The 26,349-nt window shown below is 38.4% G+C and overlaps 1 protein-coding gene across 7 annotated transcripts in view; it reads left to right on the forward strand.

Annotated features, from left to right (window-relative positions):
• PATJ (PATJ crumbs cell polarity complex component) overlaps nt 1-26,349 on the forward strand; it is a 349,292-nt gene that overhangs the window by 171,078 nt on the left and 151,865 nt on the right. The gene's annotated exons all lie outside the window — the stretch shown is intronic.

Genomic DNA, 26,349 nt, shown 5'->3' on the forward strand with positions numbered 1-26,349 from the left:
GCTAAGTCAGTCATCTTATTCCCATTTTGTAGATAGTAAAATTATTTTTCTAGAAAGTGTGGAGTGCTTTATTCATGTCTTGGTGGAAGTATGACTTAGCCTCAGTTTCTAGGATGTAATGAAAAAATTTAGTTTAATACCTTCCTAAGACTAAGGGGAGAAATATACCAGTGGGCCCTCTGCCTTCAGGAAGTTTATAATCTTCCTAAAAAGAGAAGATTCATATAGGTGGAGAAACAAAATGACTTGAAACCCCTCTGGAAGAGCTTGAGGTGGAAAAGTTGGTAGGATTGGCAAAAGTATGATAGCTCCAGATGTGGGAGTCCACTTAGGCAAAGAAATGTTACAAGCAGTAAAGCAGAAAGGACAAAGTAAGACCAGATTTTAGGGGAGCAAGAATTCTAAAACTGAAAGCTCACAAATTTATTACTTCCTGAAATGGAAATTATGGTGGTAGCTAACCCATGGAAACCACATTTTAGAATAGTTGAAATAAAATTTGTAGTTTCATTCCTTTAAATTTGTTGAGTACTTCTTTTCTGAACACTGTGCTAAATGCTTTCCATACATTTTTTTCTAAAGTCCGTATAATTTTGTGTTTTTTAAAGTCTCATTATTTTATAGATGAAGTCTAGAGGACTCCAAACGCTGTACTTTTACTCAATTTTAACTTTACATATTTTCAAGTATGTAAGTGAAGTAATTCATTCCATTGGCAAAGACAAATTGATTACTCTCCTCTTTTCCAATAATGGGGTAGATAGACATGTTATTTGAATTCCAAAAAAAAAGCATGCTGAAGTTCTGAATTCCAAAAAATTCATATTCTTCAGCAAACCACATTTTAATACTGGAAGTTCCAATTTAAAAGAAAAAGTCACAAACCAAATGAAGCTGAATTGGGGAAAAATACAGTAATGGAGATGTGCCATTAGTTTTCAGGGTACACATCATTGTGGCATCACACACTGCACAGCATGAATCAGGCTTCTGAGCATAAACAAATTTCTTTTCCATTACTGAAAGATTTCTACATTTGGAAAAGAAATAGCAAGTCTCCTGATGCTAACCGGAGGGGAATGGGTAAGTAGGAAAGGTTAATAGATACTTAGATGAAATTTTTAAGAAACTATATTTTGAGTCCTTTAGTATTTTCAGGTTCATCCTAGGTGATATGGAAATGTATTAGCACTTTGGTAAACGTTTTGAATTGCATTTGGGTTTTGGCTCAGGGTTGCCTCTACCTGCTTCAGGTTTTCAATATCTGCTCCCTCCAGTATTTCAAAAGCCAGTGCAGATGTAAGAGCATGCTGGGAATGAGAAGGTAGCACCTTTCAGCTTCATAAAGCAAAAAAAAAAATGAGTTATAAAAGCTTTTTTAAAAAATTTCTATCTAATGGACAGTTTACTAGCTTCCCATCTAAGTGTTTGTTTGAATACATCTGATGTTTAATGGAGATGTTTTGATGATACCTGCAGGGATTAAAACATGCACATACTGATAGTCTAATAATAAAATTACATTGGTTATGGCTGTTCATCTGTGTCATACGAAATCTCTGAAAACAGGTCTCTGCTCCTGTGCAAAATTAAGTTAAAGGCTTTGGTTCCTCGGATGACAGACATTTGACTTGATTGATTGCCAAGGCACATTTATGTAATAATTCACAAATTGCTTAGTCCTCTGTTTTGATTGTTCTTTAAGAAGAATTATTTTGGCAGGTAGATAATCTGTGTTTCCACAGATCACAGAACCTGCAGAAACTAGCTTCTCATTCTTCAATCCCTGTGGAATCTGTAACTTCCCTCATGTGTCTGTGCTCTTCTTTCTTTCAGCTTATGCCTAAATAATCCCTTCCCATGTGTGACGACAGCTCTTAATGTGCCTTATGGTGCTGTGTTGAGGGTAGGTCGCTAGGCATCCGTTTCCTCTATAGCCAAAGCCTAGGTCACTGTAGATGTTCAATAAATGTTCTTTGAACTGATGGAAGAAAAGCCATTTTTGCATGTAACCTAATGAATAATTCGTGAGGGAATGGCCAAATCTATTCAATTCACAAAGGGAGCATTCTTGTGAAACAGTGGCTCACTAAAGAAGATGAAATTATTCTATCATCTACATGTATTACTTAGAAGGTTCTTTTTATGGGCTACATAGTGTGCGATGATAGTATATATAAGGAAGGGACATTTTCTCCCAGTGGAACATGGTTTTTCTTAGAAAAGTTTTTTTTTTTTAATAATCATAAAGAAGTTCTTATGAGGAATTGATATACTTGGGGAGGGTGGACAGTAGAATAATGCGTAAATGAGTTTATTTTCCTGTTCTCAGCTATCTTCTTTTTTTTTTTAAATCAAACATTTTGTGTGCTTCTTTAGTGGTTTCTGAACAAATCTATAATATGATTTATGCATTGTTGTTAAAATGTTCAGAGCAAGTAACAGGATAGTTTCTTGGTCAAGTAGGAAAAAGTAGCAGCTTTTTCATTTTGTAACCAGCAAACTTTTGGTGCAGGGTGAACATATTTAAAATTAATCATATATTGCAAGATTCAGCAAACTACAGCCTATGGGCCAGATTTAACCTGCTGCATGTTTCTGTAAATAAAGTTTTATTGGAACACAGCCACACCCATTCATTTATGTATTGTCCCTAGTGCTTTTGAACTATAGAAGACAGCAGAATTCATTAGTTGAAGCAGAGACTATCGAGGCCCAAAGCCTAAAATATGTGCTATCTCTTTTCCAGAAAGTTTGGCAGTCCCTGAATTATGCCATAGAATTTAAAGCTTTCAATCAAGCTATGGGTTCAAATCCTGCCTTACAGCTTGCTACCTGTGTAGGCTTGGGCAAGTTACTTACTACAGAATTGTCCGGCCTTTGATTTCCTTTTCTATGAATAGAGGTCATACCACCTATCCCATACATTTTTTTCCTGGTGATTAAATAGCATAATATATAAAGTATTTAATATGTCACTTTTAAAATGGTAAGCACTCTGAAAAGGATAGCTGTATATAAAATGTGTACATTATTAGTTGGTATATTATTTTTCCTTCATGCAAGATTGAAAGTTGTTAACTTGATTGTGATATACTCTTACTATGAAATAATTTGTTTACATGCTTATTGTGTTATATATTTATCTTCTAGATACAATTAGTGATATACTATTTCTAACCCTCTCTACTTTGCTGGCATAAATTATCTCAGCCGGGTTACTCAGGTTTTTTACATGCTATTTAAAAATCAGCTGTACAAACCTTAAATTTAACTTGTAATTAAAACATGGTCCTAATTCTTTCTGGCAGATGGTGGTATCAAATATTGAATTAAATTAATCAGTTTTTTATGGATCAGAAAATTTTAATATAAAATGTAATTATATTATTCCCTATATGATTGCTTAATGTTTGGAAAGTATCTACAGACCTAAAACCCTCTGTGTTTCAAGTACCCTATCATTTGAAAATCATAGGGATGCCTGGGTGGCTCAGTCGGTTAAGCGTCTGAGCCTTGATTTCGGCTCAGGTCATGATCTCAGGGTCGTGAGATTGAGCCCTGCTTTGGACTCTGTGCTGGGTGTGGAGCCTGCTTGAGATTTTCTCTCTCCCCTCCCGCCCCTCTACTTGCTCCCTCTCTCTCTCTCTCTTTCTCAAGAAAAAGAAAAAAGAAAATCATAGAGATTTACCTGGAAGATTTTCTCAAGATTTAAGCAGTGTTTTCTGGTTTGTTTGACAAATTATTCTATCTTTGTTTGAAATACCCATTGTGGATCTGGCCTTAAATATGTGTGAGATTCTAATTTTCCTCAGGGATCATAGAGATGATCCAGAGAGATTCCCTGATATTCCTGGCAGAGCAGAGGGAGTGAGGCCTAGAAATCAAGGTATTGCCTCTTGTTGTTTGTGGGAAATCACTGACTCTGATGCTTCACTTTCTTAATCTCTAAAATGAGTGTGAGACGACATTACCTGCTAGATTCCTGCTAGTTCCGTGACTTTTAGGGGGAGGGCATACTTTGGTAAGAGCAGACAAAACCTTGAAGATATCTATTTTCAACTAACGTTAAGAGCCTAAATTAATTTTTTTTCACATTTATTTTTATATTATTATGTTATGTTAATCACCATATATGACATGGTTAGTTTTTGATGTAGTGTTCCATGATTCATTGTTTGCGTATAACACCCAGTGCTCCATGCAGTACGTGCCCTCTTTAATACCCATCACCAGGCTAACCCATCCCCCCACCCCCCTAAATTTATTTTTATTTATTTTTTTTAAATGATCTTATTTTAAGTAATCTCCTCACCCAACCTGGGGCTCAGACTCACAACCCTGAGATCAAGAGTCGTGTGTTCCATTGACTGAGCCAGCCAGGTGGCCTAAGAGCCAAACATTTTTTTTTTTATTATGTTACGTTAATCACCATACATTACATCATTAGTTTTTGATAAGAGCCAAAATTTTAATCTGGGCTTTTTAACGTGCAGTCTTTCAGCCCATAAGGAGTTCAAGGATGACTGTCAATCCTTTGAATTTTCTATTTAAGTTCAGAATGTATGTTTTTTGGGGTAGGATAGGGTAGTTCTTCTCTGTATTACGTTACCCGTCAAACCCATAAAACACCACTGTTCTAATCTATAACAACTATGACTGATAGGAGGATTAGATGACACTTTAAATCGGAACAGCCAAATAGAACTAGACAGCATAGTATGACTTTTGAAATTAGTGCAGGATCAATGATTACATAGCAGATAATAAATAACATGCAACATTTTATCTCTGAAATTAATACAAGCTGCAGTGTAACTTTAGGAAGTAACGATTTCCACTTCTACAAAGAATTCTGCTGCCATGTTTAGAATGGTTCTGTCACGTGGGTCCAACACAGTCCCTTGTGCATAATAATTGCTTACTGTTGTGTGAAAGAGTAAATGATGTTTTCAAGTTATTTATTCAACATCAGTATTTCTTGTATATTCTGATGAAGCAATTATCTTTGACTTTATATAAATGCATATAACTCATAATTTAGTGGTTAAGAGATTGGGGTTTGGAGTTCTATAATTTTAGTCCCAAGTCATCTCTTTATTAATCTCTCCAAAACTCTTTCTTTAACTGTAAAGTGGAGATGAAAGCACCTACCTCACTGGATGGTTTAGAGGACAAAGGGATGTAATACATACAAAGTGCATAGCATCCTGCCTGCTTGGAGCAGGTATCCTGCACATGATAGACGGTAGTTTCTCATCATGATCATCCTTTGCCTCATGCTTTTCTATTATACAAGTCTAAGTTTATCATAAAAATTGTTCTTTGAATGAAGTAGAATTTTTATGGAGAACATTTTAAATCTCTCTTGATTCTTTGGAAATTTCCTACAAACTTGATGCAAATTAGTACCCTGGGAAAGATCATTTTACCGAGCATTTTTCTCAATATTTTTTATTTCATTCATTTCTAGATGGAGGAAACACTGACTTCTGATGCATTTAGTTTGAGCCAGATGCATTGTCACCAAAAGAGGCGGAGTTAAAGTTGCAAGCATTGATACCTTGTAACAATAAACATTCACATTGAATGAGACAAAAACTGTATTTGACAGAGAGACTTTAGTCAAATCTGCTGACTGCAGGGTCAGCAAAGGACAAGTGTCAACCTGATTGCAAAAGACAAAGCAGAAAATCTATATCCAGCAGACACAAGAAATAGGGGTATGGTAGCCTGTGGTTGCTCACACAGGCAAGCAGCCCTTCCTGTCAGAGCTCAAACGCTACCATCTTTTCTTCTCACTAGGAAACCTTTCCTGATTGTCTTAGCTAGAAGTGTTGTCTCCCATAACTCACTCTCCCAGCTCTTCTCTTCACGTTTACTCTTACAGCCTACTATGATGATAATGGTTATTCATAGGTGCTTATTCATTCTATTTATAGCTTCACAAAGATAGTGTGTCTTGATTTATTTTTAATCAGCACGTCTTGTTAATGTCTTGTCCAGAGGACCCACTCAATAAATATTAATTGAATGAGTAAATGGATGAGCATAAGGTTATATAAAATCATGCAGAAGGTAGGTGAAAGTTTTGGCATTGACTATGTTCTTTTGTTTCTTTTCTTTTCTTCTTACAATATTCCTTTTCAAATACGCCTGTCTGGAGTTTAGGTTTCAGTTACTTGCACAAAGCAGTTTTTGGGTTTGTTTGTTTGTCTTTAAGATGTTATTTATTCATCTGAGAGAGAGAGCATGAGCCGTGGGGAGAGGGAGAAGCAGGCTCCCCGCTGAGCAAGGAGCCTGATGTGGGACTCGATCCCAGGACCCCGGGATCATGACCTGAGCCCAAGGCAGATGCTTAACCAACTGAGCCACCCAGATGCCCCAACACAAAGCAGTTTTGTAGTTGACCAAGCAGATACAAGTTACATCAACCTAAGTGTGTAGGTACGGTAGTTGGTAAAGTTTGTGGTGTGATGCCCCAGGGTTTTAAGCAAAGAGACTTGTTCTTATATACAGTAGAGGACTCTTAAAACTCTTGAGCCAAAGAAATAATCTGACTATAATCTTAAAGGACCATTAACTTGATAGAATACAAGGGGAGGATACAGAGAATTGTGTAGAGATGTATCAGGATTAAGTTCTAACTGCAAGTGAAGAAACCCCAAAATAATAGTTGTTCTGGAGTTGTTCTCAGGAATGTATTTTTCCCGCGGGTATGAGTCTGGAAGCAGGCGCTGTACGGTGTCTAGGAGCCAGGCTCCTTTCCTGTCGTGGTGCCACCTCCACTCCCTACATCCTCTCAGGGTGAGGAGGACACTAGCTTTAATGATCAAGGCTGCATTCCAGCTGCCAGGAAGGAAAAAGGGGAAGGGAAGGGCAACATTCCTCCCCTAATGATATTTCTGGAAATTTGCCCAGAATTCCTTAGCTTATATTCCACTGTCCAGAGTTTAGTCTTATAACTAGCTACAAAGGAGGCTGAAAAATATTTTTCACATGCCCAGCTAAAAGTATGCATTTCTATGAACAGGAAAGGTAGAATAGGATGGATAGAGGACAAATTAGCAGATTTTCCAATGGTGGGATTTTTAATATTCTAGGAAATATGGAGAGAAGGCCATAAGCTAATGTAAGTAGAACTTTTCTTAGAAAAGAAGATATGTGTTCATTCATTTGACAGGCATTTATTGAGAACTGTCCTGCGAGCCTTAGTGTGGTTCTAGATGTGCAGGGAGTCGTTGTGGAACCAGTGCTGTAAGCTGTGAGAGCAGGTGTGATGGCCAGAGAGTATGGGTAAGGCCTGGCACGCACCCCGCAGCGAACATCAGGGTGTGCCTGCGTGGCTCAGTCGTTAAGCGCTTGCCTTTGGCTCAGGTCATGATCCCAGGGTCCTAGGATCGAGCCCCGCATCGGGCTCCCTGCTCAGTGGGAAGCTTGCTTCTCCCTCTCCCACTCCCCCTGCTGTGTTCCCTCTCTCACTGTCTCTCTCTCTGTCAAATAAATAAATATCTTTAAAAAAAAAAATTCTTTAAGACCTAAGACATGGTGGGAGAGGTGGAGCTTTTAACCTTAGGCAAAATGGTAAGCACTTGTTTGAATTTCATGAGAGGGACTAAAGACCTTTAGGCCTATTGTGCACATTACAGCTCAGCGCCCTCACCCTCCTACCCCATCAGCCTATAATTTATTAACTTCTTGTCTCTTCAGTTCCGGCCTTGACCATTATTTTATGTTTATGACATAGGTTTAAAACTTTGGAATAAGAGTAGGGAAGAAGCTGTAGTATAATATTCCATTTCCTCCATTCTAAAGTACACATTTTTCTATTTGTGGAATGCCACCAAAATACACTTTCTATATAGAACTTCAAGCACTTTGTTTAAGAAGGATAGTATAAAAAGCAGCATACATCATCCCTTTTGTTTGTTTGCTGGCTTGTACTATTTGTCCAAACCAGACGAGAGTGAACATTTAGGCCTGTATAGTATTTTGATTTTGGTTTATGATTTTAGTTGAACAGTTATTTATTCTAATGATATCTAGAAGGTAATATGTATTTTTTTCTTATTATACTTTATATTAAGGTATATTAAAAAGCAATATAATTTTCTTACAAGTGCTTGATTATTCTTAAAATAGCCAGTTAAATAAAAATGTGATAGTTTGGCAGATTAAAGCTTTCAGAAGAGATTTCTTTGACATACAGAAAAGATATTTAAGTTCTTCCTAAATTGGAATTTGGAAAGAAAATAAGGCAGCATTTACTCTTAATGAAGTTTGTTAAGTTAGAACTAAACTCAAATCATGTGTATGTGTCATACTTACATACTGTGCTACACGATCATTTGATTATATACGCCTGAAATAGTATAAAAATGAGGGGTGCCTGGCTAGCTCCATCGATGGTACTTGGGACTCTTGATCTCAAGTTTGTGAGTTTGAGCCCCAATTGGGTGTAGAGATTACTTAAAAATGAAAAAAATTCTTTAAAAAAATGAAAAGGGGTTTTAGACAACTTAATTTTATAACTCAAAATTTTAAAGCCTCCAATCTGTGGTTGTATTTATGAACAGGATTTTATATCGATGTCTTACATATTAAAATCTGCTGAGTTGGTGAACTTTTAAAATTTATTCATTTATTGATTGATTATTCTGCTACAAAATCTGTTTGCCTGCTCTGGAACTTAACATTGTAGTGGCTTTAAAATTTAATTGAATTTTATGTATATAATCTATAAGTAAGCATTAGGTTTCACTTACACCATAGTTTAGATTTGGATTCTTTTGTAGGTAAGTCATTCATCCCTGCCCCGAAGTTCAGTGGCTTCTATTGGATTTGTCCAGAGGTCCTCAGGATCTGGCCCCAGGATCTCTCTCCATATCTTTCCAGTGTCTTCTTGCCTCCTGTTCTATCTCAAGTGGCAGTTCCTCCAGCATACCATCCTCCCTGCATTAGAGGCTTTCCACACTCTTTCCACCTGTTCAGTTAATATTACTCTTTCAACTCTCTTAAACCCGAACCTCACTTCCTTAAGGAAGCCCTTCTGGATGTCTATTTCAGATACCAACACTTCTTCTACACAGTCCTTGTGGTGCTTTTTCTCTCTACCATTTTTCTGTGTTAATTTCGTGATTATTAGATTAAACCCGTCGCTTCCATAGGTGGTAAGCTCCACAGTCAGGCCTTCATTGCCCATCAACATACGTCTAGCAAACACAATGCTTTTTTCGTTAAAAACGAGTTGAGCGAGTGAATGAGTAAGCAGAATTTTCAGCCTTTATTCTTACCTCATACTGGGGGGACTAAGCGAAGTTCACCTTCACGTTGCTGATCCAGATCAAGAAAAATACATACGTTTAACTCATTTTTATCTCTGGAAGTAAAAAAACCAGATAGTATAGCCAAAGAGCCTTTGTGTGTAGAATCAGAAGATCTGTATTGAAATTTCACCTTAGTCAGTCTTTAGCTGCACAACCTCAAGCCATTTAAAATTTGGGGGCTTCAGTTCATTCATCTTTAGTATACATAGCTAATGCCTACCTTGAATGTTAGTTTAAGGATTAAGTGAGAAAAAAAAATATATGAAAGAGCCTAGTGCATGCCTAGTATAAAACTCATTCTCAATAGATGTTATTTGCATTTGAATATAATTATTGTCTTTAATGTCTTCTGCATTCATCTCATAACTGTTTTTGATATCTCTAAGCTAAAAGTTACATAATCATGTAGTGAACACCGTGGTTCTCAAAGTGCAACCCCACTCCCCCTACATGTCCATCCATGGAGTCTTTTTTTATTCTTTGAACTCATAGGGTATAAGTAGGGACCAGGGAGTTAAGTAGTTCAGTTGACCAGGGACGGAGCAAACCGGTGACAGGGACAAAAGGCAAGGAGTGTAGGGAGGGCTTCGCAGTCTGTGGGCTGTAGGGTGATTATCATGTGGAAAATTTGCAGATGTGGGAAATTATAGGATTCTGCAAAGTAAAAAAAGTGTAGAGTAAAGCTGGAAATAGGACCAGGTATTGTGCTAGGCTTTAAACGCATTACCTCACATAATCCCCCAAACAACACAAACACATGGTTACTATTATGATTTTCACTTTACACATGAGGTAGCTGAGGAAAGACAGAGGTTAAACAGCCCTAGTTTTTCCAGCTACAAGCGACAAAAGTGGGATTTGAACCCACCGTCTCACTCCAGAGCCCCTGCTCTTAGTCACTAGGTTCTATGGCCCAATGTAACTGGATGGAGCATTGCTCTGGATGGTCAGAGAAGGAGAGATTTGTACCAGGAGAGTTTGGGAGGGTGAGACAGGAAGACCCAGGCTCCCCAGGAGCACGCCTCTGGGAATTCATCGAGGAAGCTATTATATAGACTTTAGAGGGGACTTTGGGCCCTTTGTACCAGGTACCTTGGATTTTCTCTTACCAGTGCCCCCATCTTTATTCTTGAATGGTAATCTGTTAGGGCTGTAGAAGTCCATCAAAATTTAAGCAAAAGTGAATTGCTAGGAAAGGCAAACCTGAAAAAATATTTCCTCTCTCATCCTTAACTTCTTGTGGCTGCAATTCACATTATTACTCATTTAACTGAGTGTTTACTATGTGCCAGATACCGTGAGAGGGGTTAGGGGTACAAAATGAGTCTGGTTGCCAAGGAACCCTGGTCCTGTGAGGAAGAGAGATAAGTAAATCAGTTTTCACAGTGGGAGAAGAGGCTTTGACAGAAAAGGTTCCAGTATCTTGGAAATAAGAGAACAGACTTGTGCCGGAGGGGTCATGGAATGCTGCTTCCATCACTGTACAGAGTTACTAAGGCAGGGGAAACGGAGGAGCCGTTTGATATTGTAATATGGCTACAGTGCAGCATGCAAGGGAACATGGCAGAAAATGGAGCTCCAAAAGAAACATTTGCTGAACCCTTTCATGCATCTTGGGTGCAGCTAGGAGCGCTAGGGATTTAGTGAGGCTATCAAAAATATCGGGGGTCATTCTGTTCCTATTTACCCATACTAAGTTAAGAACTCTCCTTTTATTCCTAAAATTGTTACCTTTTTCTAAACTTGCTTGTGATATTTTTGTTTACTAATTTTACCTTAAATTATCTTTTTCTTTTTTTTTTGGTTGAGGTACAATTGACATACAGCATTTAAATTACTCTTAAGAGTTGAACTTTATAGTCAAGGAAAGACACCTTTAATAAGCATTCAGTACCTGCTTTCCAGAGGATTAAGTTGACTATGCATTAGAAAAAAAGATGAGCAGAGTGCTAGATACAGTTTTATATTACCTTTTAAAGAAACATGTGTGGTTTATAATTTATAAAAGGGACAGGGATTTATGTTAAAATATCAGTTCCACCTTTTGCGAGCTAACGTTCTTGGGCAGTGCACTTAATCCCGCCCAGCCTCAGTGTTCCTTATTTCTAGAAAGGGCTGTTGAAATACTAAATGAGATCATTTATTTGAAGGTACCTGTCAGAAAGGCAGCATCAGCTATTGTTATAAATCTGAGTTCAGAATTGCCCATCGGAGATTTTAGATTAGTCTTCAAAAGACCTTTCCTTGCTTGCTTTCCCCCTCCGCTGTTACTTTTGCTTTCCTGTTTTGCTTGCTCCTTCCTCTCTGTCCCTTCCCCTCTCATTTATCTTTTCTTTTCTCTTGGGAGAAAGCAATTGTTCACTGATGTGCAAGATCCTGTCCAGGTTCTGACTGTCAGCTTCTTTCGGTGTGATCAGTCTGAAGACGAGACATAAATAAGAACAGACTGGCTATGATGCCTGAAATCATTCCTTTTTCATGTTACCATCTTGACTGCCTGAAAAAAAGCCAAGAAGATATTAAAACCCAAGGGATAAAAAACTAAATGGTGCAAAATTTCCAACACCAGAGAAAAAACAAGTATCTGTTCCTCTGTGGGAAGGACATGAATGAGGAATGTTGGCAGTTTATTTTGACAGTCTTTGGTGTCTTGTCTGTGTCTTTATTATCATCATCTTAGCCGCCAGGTTCTTAGAGCCTAATCTTTTGGCATATCTGGGTGTGCAGGATAGATGCTTCCTTTCATTGCTGCTTTTCCACAGACTGTATATGCGGTCTCCTTCCCCACTCCCAGTTGTCATTTTGGCACAGACAGATCTAGATCACAATGCAATCTTTAAATACATTGTCAAGGGTTAACTTCTTTTAGTCACTTCATTTAGTATTCACTCATTCATCTGTTTATTGTGAGGGGAAACTACTATGAATAGTGCTGCTGTGAACATGGGTGCTCAGATATTTCTTCAAGACCCTGCTTTCAGTTCTTCTGGATATATACCCAGAAGTGGGATGACTGGATCATATGGTAACTTTTTAAAATTTTTTGAGGAACCTTTGTACTGTTTTCCAGAGGGGCTGCACCATTTTACGATCCTACCAATAGTGTAGGAAGATTCCAGCTTCTCCACATCCCTACCAACATTTCTTTTTTCTTTTTTAAGATTTTATTTATTTATTTGACAGAGAGAGACACAGAGAGAGAAGGAACACAAGCAGGGGGAGTGGGGAGGAAGGAGCAGGGTACCTGCTGAGCAGGGAGCCTGATGTGGGGCTTGATCCCAGGACCCTGGGATCATGACCTGAGCCGAAGGCAGACACTTAACAACTGAGCCACCCAGGTGCTCCTCTACCAACACCTCTTATTTTTAATAGTAGTCATCCTAATGGGAAGGAGGTGCCATCTCATTGTGGTTTTGATTTTCATTTCTCTGATGATTAGTGATGTTAAGCATCTTTACATAGGCTTGTTAGCCACTCATAGATTGTCTTTGGAAAAATGTCTATTCAAGTCCTTAGTCTATTTTTAAATTGAGTTATTTAATTTTTTTGTTGTTGAGTTATGGGATCTCTTTACATATTCTGGATATTAACTCCTTATCATGGTTACAATTTGCAAATATTTTCTCCCATTCCATAGGTTGCCTTTTCATTCTGTTGATTGTGTTCTTTGATGAACAAAAGTTTGTAAGTTGGAAGTAGTCTTATTTGTCTATTTTTGTTTTTGTTGCCTTTGGCGTCATATCCAGGAAATCATGGCCAAGTCTGAAGTCATGAAGCTTTTCCCATGTTTCCTTCTAGGAAGTTTATAGTTTCTGATAATATACTTTTTATTTATTTACTTACTTATTTTAGATGTGATTTTTTTGGAATAGCTTTGGTTCACAGCAAAATTGAACAGAAAGTACATAGAGTTTCTGTATATCTCCTGCTAACTCCCCTCTTCCCCAACCCCCCACCTTCACAGTTTCCCCCACTATCAACAAGTGGCACATTTGTTGTAATCAATTAGCCTACATTGACACATTATTATCACTCAAAGTCCATAATTTACATTAGGGTCCACTCATGGTGTTGTACAATCTGTGGGTTTTGACAAATGTATAATGGTATGTATCCACCATTATAGTACCATACAGAATAGTTTCCTGCCCTAAAAATTCTCTGTGCTCCACCTGTTCATCTCTCCTTTCCCCCAGGGAGTTAACTTTTAGCCAAGAAACTTTTGAACTGTTCAAAAGATACCACCATCCAAGTATTCAGTGTCCAAATTGCAGAACTATAAGATACCTCTCAGGTTTTTCACTCCCCTCGTTTAGTTGTCATTTGAAGTAGAAATTTCATCAGGATGATGCTCCCTTATTTTCAATAAGTCTTTATTTAAAAGAAAAACAAACTTCAAAAGCAAAATCTTTATATAAGAAGATTGCCACCTTTTTTACATTGTTTTAGAGCATGACTGTTTTTACGAGTTTCACAAGTACCACTTATCTGATCATTTAAAACTCCTGTGAGATGCTAAAGGCAGGCAAGATTATTTTCATTCGACTCATGACCAAACAGAGGCTGGACTAAGGTAAATGATTTGCCCAAGATTTCATGGCTAGAAAGTAGAGTCCAGGTACTTCACCAAGTTCTGTTGCTTCTTTCCACTGCACCAAGTAGCCTCCCATTTGACTTGGAAACGTGAATATGCCATCAGCCTGTTGCAGAAGTAAAGGCGATCTCTCCAGTAACTGGTTTCTTTGCTTAAGCCCTGTTTAAAATATCATGGAAGGGCCGCCTGGGTGGCTCAGTTGGTTAAGGGTCTGCCTTCGGCTCAGGTCATGATCCCAGGGTCCTGGGATTGAGCCCTGCGTGGGGCACCCTGCTCAGTGGGGAGTCTGCTTCTCCCTCTGCCATTCCCCCTGCTTGTGCTTGTGCTCGCTCTCTCTCTCTCTGTCAAATAAATTTCAAAAATTTTTAAAGAAAACCTGGACAGAGACTCATTAAATAATAAATAAATAAATAAAATATGGAATCTCACATGCTATGGGATGAAATGTTAAACCAGTTTTGCTATTGTTTAAAATTGTTCGAACAAAATTAATTATGTTTAAGTCATGACAAATTGTGGAATTAGTGTTGATCTGTCTTCTAAAACGATTTAAAAAGTTTCATGGGGTTGGGGGGCACCTGGGTGGCTCAATTGTTAAGTGTCTGCCTTCGGCTCAGGTCATGATCCCAGTGGGGTCCTGGGGTCGAGCCCCGCATCGGGCTCCCTGCTCCGCGGGAAGCCTGCTTCTCCCTCTCCCACTCCCCCTGCTTCTGTTCCCTCTCTCACTGTGTCTCTTTCTCTGTCAAATAAATAAATAAATAAAATCTTAAAGAAAAAGTTTCATGGGATATTTCCTTATCATTATTTAAAGATTAAATGTACCATGCAACCTTATGCCTGTTACTTAAATTCTCATAACCTGTTTCCTCACTTTTAAAATAAAAATGATAATTTTAATAAGCACTGCAATGTAATTAAAGCTGGTTTATGTGGTATATTCAGGAGCTCTCCAACTGCAAGACGTAAGGAAGGAAAGTTTTGGCTGGTTAGGGAATAAAGCTTTTGCGCGCTAGGCATTAAGCTAAACATTTTAGTATGTTCTTTAGTTCTGCCTTCTCCAATTCCTAGGACAGGAAATGTTATCTTATTTTAAAGATGGGAATTTGAAGCTAAGTAACTTGGAGGAGGTCAAACAGGTACAATATGATCAATGGACTTTGAACAGTGGCACTTTCTGACTTCAGTATGTACCTTTTGGTGAAGATCTTTTTGACTCTGAACCGCCTGTATTTTTGTTCTGACTGAATCTGGCTTAACATACCTAAAAGATAATGTTCCTAATGAAGATGAAACGTGTTACTCAGAAAAGGTGTTCTTCTCAGTTTAATCTTGGAGCCTTTTCTTATAACTTAATTCTTAGGGAAAATATAACTCTATTAATTAGAAATTTTGGTTCACTTAACCTGTTTACTGACCAATTCAGATAATAAAGAATTTGTAAATTTTGGTTTCCATAATTTATTCATGTATTTATGCTGCACCTGCTCTGGGCCATGAACCCTGCCTATACAAAACAGGTAGTTTCTTTCTTCATGATAGTGGGGAAACATAACCAATAAACCATTAATGATGACTACACAAAATACTGTCAAATCTCAGCTAGAATTCTACTTCTTCCCTGAACCTTGCTCCGATGGTTATTGGAACTAATAGGTATATACAGGGCCCTAGGCAAACAAAGCCAGATGGTTTCCTAAGCAGGTATGCGGAGGGAAGTTTGCTTCCAAAGAATCAGTCACTTAACGGGACCTGGTAAACTTGGAAAATACCGTGTTATATTCCTTTTTCTATATTGTTCTACAGTTCTCTTTAATTATTGCAAACTGCCACTTTTTTCCCTTCCAGAAAATATAATTAAACACCTTAATGCTGTCAGTGTACTGCTGATTTCCTGATCTGTTGCCAGTGTGGAGCTTTGCTGAGCATCACTGCATGACTGGGTAATGACCAGGGAGCAAAATCAGCGTGACTCCAACACATTTCTCCCACACAATCACCATCATGAGCTTGCGACTTGGTGCTTTTATAGTGATTAAAGAACCATATTCTATGTTCTCCTGATATTTAAAATGTATGACAAATGACTGTAAAGAGTGTTGGTAAAATTGCATTTGGTTTTTCTCAGTGCTGTTTTCAAAATCAAAATGTTTTTCCTGGTTTCTCTCAAGACTTAGGAAAAATCTAGAGTCATTGATAATCAAATCGTTTTTTATACCTTGTTTTCAGTCATCTTGAGGATCCACAACAGCATTTGGAGCTTAGAGGGGGATCTCTCTTAAGTTGTGTTGTTTTTTTTTTTTAAGATTTTTATTTATTTGACAGAGACACAGCGAGAGAGGGAACACAAGCAGGGGGAGTGGGAGAGGGAGGAGCAGCCTTCCCGCTGAGCAGGGAGCCCGATGCGGGGCTCGATCCCAGGACCCTGAGATTGTGACCTGAGCTGAAAGCAGACACTTAATGACTGAGCCACCCAGGCGCCCCTCTCTTAAGTTTTTAATATTTTTTTAATGTGAATTAGAGATCTTTATTAAAAAAAAAAGTGATTCCTTGTCTGCACCCCAGAATTTAGATTTTGTAGATAAGACATGGAGCCGAGACAGGTGATTTTTCTACAGAACAACCTTAGGTGATCTGTGGACCACATTTTGGGAAACACTGGTTTGGGTGTGATGGTGTTCTTACAGAAAGCCTCTGTGGACATAATCCATCAAGACTGATCATGTGAGCCTTTATGTTTGAGCATAGGTGCAAATGTGATCATCCTCTCTAATTAGGGTAGATAAACTTTTCCTCTGTACTAACTTCATTTCTTATTTTAAGCCTAAAGGTGGTCAAGGAGCTTGTACTTTGTAGATAAACTATTTTCCAGTTGTGTGTCCCCCACTGAATGTTTGCCTTACCCCACATCCCTCGTTATCAGAGGGATTTGGCAGAGTGATTAGTTTTCTCACGGCATGAAATAAAGAAGGAGGAGCACCTGGGTGGCTCAGTCATTAAGCATCTGCCTTGGGCTCAGGTCATGATCCCAGGGTCCTGAGATCGAGCCCCACATCAGGCTCCCTACTCAGCGGGAAGCCCGCTTCTCCTTCTCCCACGCACCCTGCTTGTGTTCCTGTTCTCGCTCGCTCTCTCTGTCAAACAAATAAAATCTTTAAAAAAAATTTTTTTAAAGAAATAAAGAAGGAATTGGGGTGAGATTGCTAACTTCAGTTTAGACTGGGCCTAATTGCCCCAATATCTGAGATTTAATAGTGAAACTAATCAACGAGGACTTGTGGATTCTGTTCCTGATTTTGCCGTTAGTCTGTGATTAATCTCAGTGATCCTTGTATCCTTGTTTGTGGATGCTCTGGACTGGTTTCCTTCCCTCTCCAAACTGAATGTGATTCCTAAGCAGTTAAGTACCATATACAGAAGTTGAATCTTTGCTGTTATGTGACTGAAAGATCCCAGTCATATTGGGGATTTCTTATGCTTTTGATAGTACCTAATTCAACCCTTATTCTTTTATCTTTTAATTCACCCTCACTTACCTGCTCATTAGCAAGTAGCACAATGCCTGGCCCAGACCAAGCATTTCATATTTTTTTAGTGAATACATGAAGTCAGCTATTACTCCTTTCTTTGACTCTAGGAGTTCCTTTTTCTATGTCAGTTGGCACCTAAACCCAGTTTATATGTATTTCCTCTGGGGTGGATAGTAATGAGCTCCTAATGGTCGGGCTCCCACTCCTGCTCCCCTGAGCACTCCCACTAGGTGCAGATTCATTCTTGGACAAGGCTCCAGGAGTTTCACCTGTCTTTGCTTATCAGCGGGAGTTCTGGGCTTACCTGCCCTTCCTTCTGGAGCGCCAGGCTGAACTCAGCAGCTCTCTGTTATTGATACCACAGACCAGCCCGTTCAAACTAAATTGTCATCTCTTCGTGCTTCGCTCCCTGTTCTGAGGCTCAGACCTCTGTTTCCTTGTTCCCTTCTCCTTGCCCTATTCCCTTTTCCCTCAGACGTCCGAACAGTTCACAGCCTTCTTGGTTTCGTCTACCAGTTGTTTCCTCCCATCACACACTAGCTTTACCTCTGTGTCCCCCCATCATTGCATTTGTCCTCCCTTGGTCTTTCAAAGTCCTCAGCTCTCCTCTTCAGGTCATCAGGTCATCAGGTCATCCTATGTGTACTGCTCCCAGATTAGACCTCCCAAGGCTGGGCTCTGGGGATTGCCTACATGTGTTTCATGTCTCCCACCAAATCGTAAATTACAAAAGGACTAAGGCAGGTTTTAGACTCCCCTTCTGCCACTCTCCCAGATGTGAACACAGCAGGTGTCTTTATCTTCCTCGTGTGCCTTGTAAACACGTGGGATTTGGAGTGAGGCAGACCTGAATCTGAACCCCAGGTCCACCAATTACTAAATGCAAGTTTGTTTGGGTTTTTTTGCATACAGATTTGATTGGATTTTGATTCATCTAATGGGAAAATTTTAGATTTTCACTATTAGTTGAAACTTTTTTTTTCTTTCTGTATTATCTCTTAAGGAAATAGTCTTAATGATTCTTGTTCTAATTTCTGTTTAAAGATTTTATTGAGGGGTGCCTGGGTGGCTCAGTTGGTTGAGCTTCTGCCTTCAGCTCAGGTCATGATCCCAGGGTCCTGGGATGGAGCCCTGCATGGGGCTCCCTGCTCAGTGGGGAGCCTGCTTCTCCCTCTGCCTGCCACTCCCCCTGCTTGTGCTCTGTCTCTCACTCTCGCTCTCTCTCATATGAATCAATAAAATCTTTAAAAATATTTTATTAATTTATTTGAGAGAGAGCCAGAGTGGGGAGGGGCAGAAGGGGAGTGAGAAGCAGACTCCCCGCTGAGCAGGGAACCCAATGCAGGACTCCATCCGAGGACCCTGAGATCATGACCTGAGCTGAATGCAGACACTTAACCGACTGAGCCACCCAAGCGCCCCTGATTCTTGTTCTAACTGACTGCCTGAATTTCTTCACTTAGATTTATGGCTGATTTTTCTTTTCATTCTTCTATTTAATGTGGATTGAATTTTTGTGAATGAAAGGAATGAAATGATTTGACGTACCTGGTTTTCTTCTGAATTCTGTGAGTAATACTTTTTGTTTAATTCTGGCCCTGGCATTCACCTAAGATCATGGACTCCAGAGCTGGACTCCCTGGTTTTGAATCCTGGCTTTACCATTCACTAGTTGTGCAACTGTGCATTACCTATCTGATCTATGCCTCAGTTTCCTCATCTATAAAGTTGGAAGTAATACCCATCTCATGGAGTTTTCATAAAGAGTAAGTGAGTTAATAATGAAGTACTTAGAACAATATCTATTATTATACTTAAGTGTAGTTCTCATGTTTGTGTGTTTCAATTATTAATTTCTATTTATAGATCCATATAATATTATCACATTTACATACTGGCCAAAGCATCTACAACATGTAAGAGGGAAGTTTGTTTATTTGTTGTTATGTAAGATATAGTTTCTTTATGTTGACTTATTTTTATTATTTGCTCTGTTTGGTCTGGACTTTCACGTGAGATTTGCTCCTTGCTACTGAAGTTCATATGCTGTTTTTTATGCTTAGTTATGATTTTTTTCATATGTTTTTACTTCTCAAATCTGCATGTACTTGCCAACTCATAGAGAATTTAAAAAGTTGGTAACTGCGTAAGAAAATTAGATTAAGAGATGTTTATTATAGCCTGATTATTTAAAAGTGGGATCCTTGTATTTAATGTAAAGAAAATGTATTTAAATATTTTCTCTGTATTATCCTTTGTTACTTAAAAACAGACCAGATAACTAAATGTTTCTGAAACTGTATCAGGTTATTATTCTGGTGTGTTAAACATTTTCTATTAAAATACTGGGCAGTGACTTGAATTAAGTTTCTTTCTTGGGAGAAAGGCTCTGTTACTTAGCAACACCTGGCATCCTGTGATGATAGGAAAACACCCTGAGATCACACTAGAGAAATCTTACTGGCTTTCTTGGACTAGGAAAAGGCATTGTTGCTTTGATACAGAATTATGAGCAACTTGAGATTCCTTTCTTCAGGTAACACCGTCATGGGGCTAGAAAATCCGTGTTTAAAACAAGCATGACTGTTCAGCTGAGTAGAAAAGACTGTTCTCTCTCTCTCTAGTTATTCTAGGTTGATGTTCATTCAGGGAACTTAAAGCCTGGTGCCAAAGAACGGGGTTCCTGATATCCTAATCTGATTTGTATTTAGAAATGGAAGGGCATCTAGGTTATTTGGGATAGTAATGACTGCCACTTGACCAATACATTGTGAAAGTCAATGAAAATCAGTATAACGGTGGCTATTTATCACAAATATTTCCAGAAAAATACCAGTACTGGGGATAGTAAGATCCTGGATCATTGTAAACACTTGTAATATTTTGTTGCTGAAAGCTGGTACTTAACATAATTCATGTGGGTGTGTATGTGTGCTCCTGTACAGGAAACAAAGTGCGGGTTCTATTTTCTTAATTTCGGGGGAGAACCCCAATGGCTTCAAATAAAATAATACTCTTTACCCTACCTCTTTAACTGTATTTTTTGTGAAACTGAAAAAAAGATTTAAGAAAACCATTCTCCTTACACATTTTCTTCCCACTTATCCCCTTCCTCAGTTGGGGACGTGCCCTTTGCTCAGGCACTGGTTACCCTGGAAACGAGTCCCAGTCGCCCCCAAAGCAAATATCAGGCAGTGTGGGGTTCCCATGCGGCAGAGTCCCTCCGCCCGACACTGCAGAGCAGTTGGTGCTGACTCAGCCCGAGGAGCCCAACTACAAATTGCTCAGATTCTGAATTAACAAGCTGGCATGAGGTGTCTTGGTTTTTCAAAGATGAGGGTTCAGTTCTGCTTCCCCCACCCCCAGCCAAGACTAACTTTGTTTTCCTCCTCCCTTTTGAAAATCTAGCTCACCTTTTATTACAGCTTCAGAGTAGAAACAAGTAGTCATGGAAATGGCAGAAAACATCTGAGATAGGAGAGGGAGGGGGGCCACTTGGGAGGGTGGGAGCTAGAAGCAGAAAGGCTAAGACTGAGATCCTAAAGTAACCTATTATATAGTCAAAACATTTCTTATTTAATCCTGAGGCATGATCGTGGAGCTAGAGATACTCTACATATTCGATTAGTCTTGTGAAGGATGTATTTAAAGGCTGCCTTAAATTTTGGTATCTGTGAACTTGATTATGGTTGACTGTCACGATAACTATAGAAAAAAATGTTTGTATTGCATCGGAGATCAATCTGTTATTTACAGATCTAGCTGCCCCTGAGAATCGTCTAAGGACCTTGTTACAAAGAGAAACTTACCCCATTACTGAACTTCAATCCGTGTCATTGGCTCCGAATCTGAGCAGGCAGAGCCCAGTTATGATTCTGTTTCATAGGCTCTCAGGGTGATTTTTAGGTAGCCAACCTTGCAATTCTAAGGAGACTAGTCCTGGGAACCATTGTCTGAGCTCTTTTAGGGGGATCCTCTTATTATTTAAAATTCTACCAGTCTAAGAGATAGGTGTGATATGAAGAAGAAAGCACAGCACTTGGACTCAGCAGATGTGGCCCAAACACTGACCAGTCCACTAACGTGCAAATGGAGGTGTTCCCAAAGGTGGAGGGACCTGGCAAACTACGAGATGTTTCTTTCATGTAAGGAGGTATTATGAGGATTCTAAAGATAGTTTCTTTAACTGAGGGGAAAATCTGAATTAATTCTTATTCTTTAAAAATGTTATTGGATGGAGCACCTGGGTGGCTCCATTGGTTGGGCGTCTGCCTTCAGCTCAGGTCATGATCCGGGGGTCCTGGGATCAAGTCCTGCATTGGGCTCCCTGCTCAGCGGGGAATCTGCATCTCCCTCTGCCTCTGCCTCTCCCCCTGCTCATGCTCTCTCGAATGCTCGCTTTCTCTCTAATTAATAAATAAAATCTTTTTAAACAATTAAAATGTTATTGGAGAAATTGAACATGATTTGGTAGAGAAAGAATTTATATGTTAGAAGACTCTAGTTTCTAGCTATCAATTAGCTTCATAACCTTATACAAGATCTTCATTTCTTCAGTCTTTTTTATTTATAAAACGGAATCTGAGGGTGATGGTGGGGGTTTGCTATAAGAGAATGTAACTTTATATAGTTTCTTAGTTTGTTTTCCCTGAATTAAAAAGTCTATGATTCTGGGATATGCCCTTCTTATGGTTTCTGCCATCACTTGCTCGTCCCTGATTGCAATTCTCTGTTATTCCCGAATAAACCCATTTTTGCTGGTAATCTTAGTTTGTATAAATGGTATTGACCCATTGTTTTCCTCCCTGTTTGAAAATCTCTGTCACTACCTCCAGTTAATTGCTTCTGCCTGCTGATGGGACACTGTGATGTCCACCCACCACATTTCATCTATCCTCTCTCCCAGTGACAGATACCCACATTACCTCCACACTCCCCTGCTGTCTCCAGTAACATCCCCTTAAGACCTGTGTAAGAATTTATTAGGATATTTCCAAGAACAGAATTGCTGGTTTGTAGAATATGTATATGCTTAATTTGATTAAGTAGTGTCAGACTGCTCTCCAGAAGGATGCACAAGGATTCCTATGGTGTCTTCCTCATATCTCCACTAAGGTTTAATATAGCTTTCAGATATTTTAGTCTAATAGTGAAAACTGGTATCTCACTGTAACTTGCATTTCCATAATTACTAATGAACTTGAGCATTTCTTTGTATGTCTGTGAGACTTGAGTTTTGTATCTTTTGACCAGATTTCTATTGAGGTTGCTAACCTTTTTCTGCTTCTCTACATATTAATTCCCTGTTTGTTTTAAAAATGCAATTATTTTTTTCCTGTTATATTTTCTGTCTTTCAGTTTAAGTCCAGAAAGTACCTTCTATTCTAGTTTGCCAACAGTTTGGGGTTTTAAAAAAAAAATCAATTCTCAAATGCTTTTCTCTATCTATTAACATAATTTTCCTGCTTTTCTGCTTTAATTTATCAATGTGATAATTTCCTTGAAAAAATTCCTGATATTTAACTCTCCTTGCATTCTTGGAATGTGCCCTTGTCCATAATATATTCTTAGGTTGAATCATATAAAATTGCTGTTTCTTATGTTAGAAAATGGTGAAATACTGGCTATATCATAGAGGTCAAATTAATATTTTCAATATGCTCTCAATTAAATTATTTAAAAAATAATTTTACATCTATGACCCTAAGTTAAATAAGACTATAATTTTCTTTTCTTGATTTGTCTCTATTTTTGGAAGGAGAATCAGGATTCTACCAGCCTCAAAATATGAATTGGATACCCCCCGCCCCTGTGTTCTGGAACAGCTTACATGGATAAAAATTCATTAACACTTGAAATCTGATAGAATTCAAATATAAAAATATCTAGAAGCGTGGGGGGGGTTCTTTTAAAGGGACTATCCTTGACTATCATTTCAGTTTTTTGTTGTTGTTGTTTTGTTTTTTAAGATTTTATTTATTTAGGGGCGCCTGGGTGGCTCAGTCGGTTAAGCGGCTGCCTTCGGCTCAGGTCATGATCCCAGGGTCCTGGGATCGAGCCCCATGTCCGGCTCCCTGCTCAGCAGAGAGCCTGCTTCTCCCTCTCCCTCTGCCTGCCACTCTGCCTACTTGTGCTCTCTATCTCTCTGTCAAATAAATAAATAAAATCTTAAAAAAAAGATTTTATTTATTTATTTGACAGAGACATGGTGAGGGAGGGAACACAAGCAGGGGGAGTAGAAGAGGAAGAAGCAGGCTTCCTGCTCCCAGGACCCTGGGATCATGACCTGAGCCGAAGGCAGACGCTTAACGACTGAGCCACCCAGGCGCCCCCATTTCAGTTTCTTTAATAATTACTAGTCTATTGCAGTTTTACATTTATTCTTACACTATATATGGCATTTTAAATTTTGAGAAATTCATCTGTCCTCTAGATTTTAAGGTGTGCCAGTATTTCATATCAATACGCTATTTACAATCTTATTTTATAGATCTGTCTGTGGTTATTTCCCCTTTCTAGTTCACGAATTTATTTCTCTCATCTATTTTTTTCCCTGAGAAATAACTGGGTTTTAACTTCATTGATCCTTGTTGTAGTGTTTTTGTTCTGTGGATTATTTGGTTTTGATTGATGGTGATGGTTCTATTTTCATTAATACTTGCCTTTATTTTACTGTTTTCTCTTTTTTCTTTGCATTTGCTAGGTAGCTCTTTTTCTAACCTCCTGGGTATAATGCTTATTATTGTTTAACTTTTTTCTTGTTTTCTGAAAAAATTATTCCAAATTGTAAATAGCCTTCTAAGTTCTCTTTAGCTGAATCCCTCAAGTTTAACATCTAAGTTTCATTTTTATTCAGTTGTTAGTACTGTATTTCTTAATTTCCTTTTTTATTTCCCTTTTAAACCTTGGGCTTTTCACTAACATTAATGTATTTCTAGACACCGTGGAATTTTAAAGTTATTCTTTGTCAATAATTCATAGTTTTTCATAGTTTCATTGCACTGTGTCCAAAGACATAGCCTGTATGATGTTGATTCTGTAAGAGTAGTTGATTCTTTTATGGCTCAACACACAGTCTGTTTCTGTGTTCTGTGCATGCCTCCACAGATGTGTGTATTTTCTGTCTGATATAGAGTTCTCTTATATCTATTACTTTGAGCTTATGGTGGTGGTAAAGTCTTCAGTATCTTTTTTAAACAATCTCTGTTTTATTATTTTCTGAGGGAGGCATGTTAAAATTTTTGTTCTAGCTTGTTTTCTTAGCCGTAGTGGCGTTCCTTAACTTTTTTACCCTGTAACTCCAACAAAGTGGATGAAAGCATTAAGTGGTCTGGTTGAATCTGGGAAAAGAGGTCTTATACCGAATGTCCTCTCAAGGCCCATCTCTGGGGGACCCCAGAGCACTCCTGCAGAATCCCCAGTTGGCATTTCTGTAAACCTTGTACTATGATTTCTTATCACCCACCCACCAACCCAAAGAATTTTCAGTTGGCAGCCAAGTGGGTGCTCACATTCTTCTCCTCGCTCTACCACCATATATGCTTCTCCACTTGCTAGTCCATCTACAGGATATTTCTCATAACTAAGTTCTATACCTTGTTTGAAACCCTTTGCAAATTCTGCTGCTTCCATGAAATCTCTTCTAGAAGTAACGGTTCTTAAAACTGTAAAAGCAGTTACGACTCATACAATTAATTTAGTATTTATTCAGTGACCAGCCCCTGTGGTGATTGGAATTTCTATTTAAGTAATTGTAGTTGTCTAATATTTATTGTATTTGTTTCTCTTATGCTGCTATGTAAGCATCTTGTAATGTGTGTCTTATAGGTCTCTATTTGTTAAAATACCCACATAGTGTCTTGTTCTTGGTAGTTGACCAAAAAAAACACTTTGAGCTTCTTTACTTCAGTGTTAATATGACTTTATTTTTTTCTATATAGAAGGCACTTTTGTTACATTGCAAGACCTGTATCTTACTGTACTTTGCTAAATGTATTATTATTAATAATAAGCTTTACCTATGAAAGTAAGATTCTTTTCAAAATCATATAAAGCAAACAGATTTATTCTTTCTAAAATAAGCAGCCATTTATATGGTTAATTCTTTTAAAGTATTTTTATGATTTTAAAATTTATCTACTCTCCTAAGGCAGTGTTTGTTAGGTCTGGTAAAGTGATACAATGGCTAGGTTGTTTTCCGCCCCCCATCCCCCTTAACACTAATTATTTGAGTTCAGCTTTGAATTTGCAGGGTTCCCTATAAGGATAGTGGACCTAAGTCAAGCATTAGCCAAAGCGTAGAGTTCCAGGATAATCAAAATCTCCCAACTGGTTATTCAACTGATAAGATGGTTGCATCATACCATAGTGGAAGGTGTCAGCCTTTGAGGCCCAGAAACACACCTGGCCTAAGCTAGTGCTTTGTGGGGGACAAGACATGATTAAAGCAGTATCATTCCCCACGCTGATCTGCCAGTGTGGTTTTGTTGCACATAATCAACACAAGTGAAGCACAACCAGCCAAATCCTAAAATAGGTAATTGAGACCAAAGCGTAGAGGTGGCAAGCAGAGACAAAAGATTGAATAAAAGATTTATAGAATACCTGTAAGCCATGAGCTAGCTATTAAGTCCTTTAACGTGTACTTTTACTTCATTTTCTCAACATCCATGAAGTGGATATTACCATGCCCATTTTACACAGGAAGAAATGGAATTCCAAAGAATAAAATAATGTATTAATTATTGGACATTGAGTAAATGGTTGATTTGTGTATTGATTTCAGATCTGACAGCTAAACCAATATCCTCAATTCCCCTTGTTTTACTCACTTAACATAAAATATTCTTCTATACCATTTGTATAGTTTAAAGAAACGTAATTATTTAGAATTAATTGTTGA

This window comes from Zalophus californianus, chromosome 4 (assembly GCF_009762305.2).
Source record: "Zalophus californianus isolate mZalCal1 chromosome 4, mZalCal1.pri.v2, whole genome shotgun sequence".
Classification (NCBI taxonomy): domain Eukaryota; kingdom Metazoa; phylum Chordata; class Mammalia; order Carnivora; family Otariidae; genus Zalophus; species Zalophus californianus.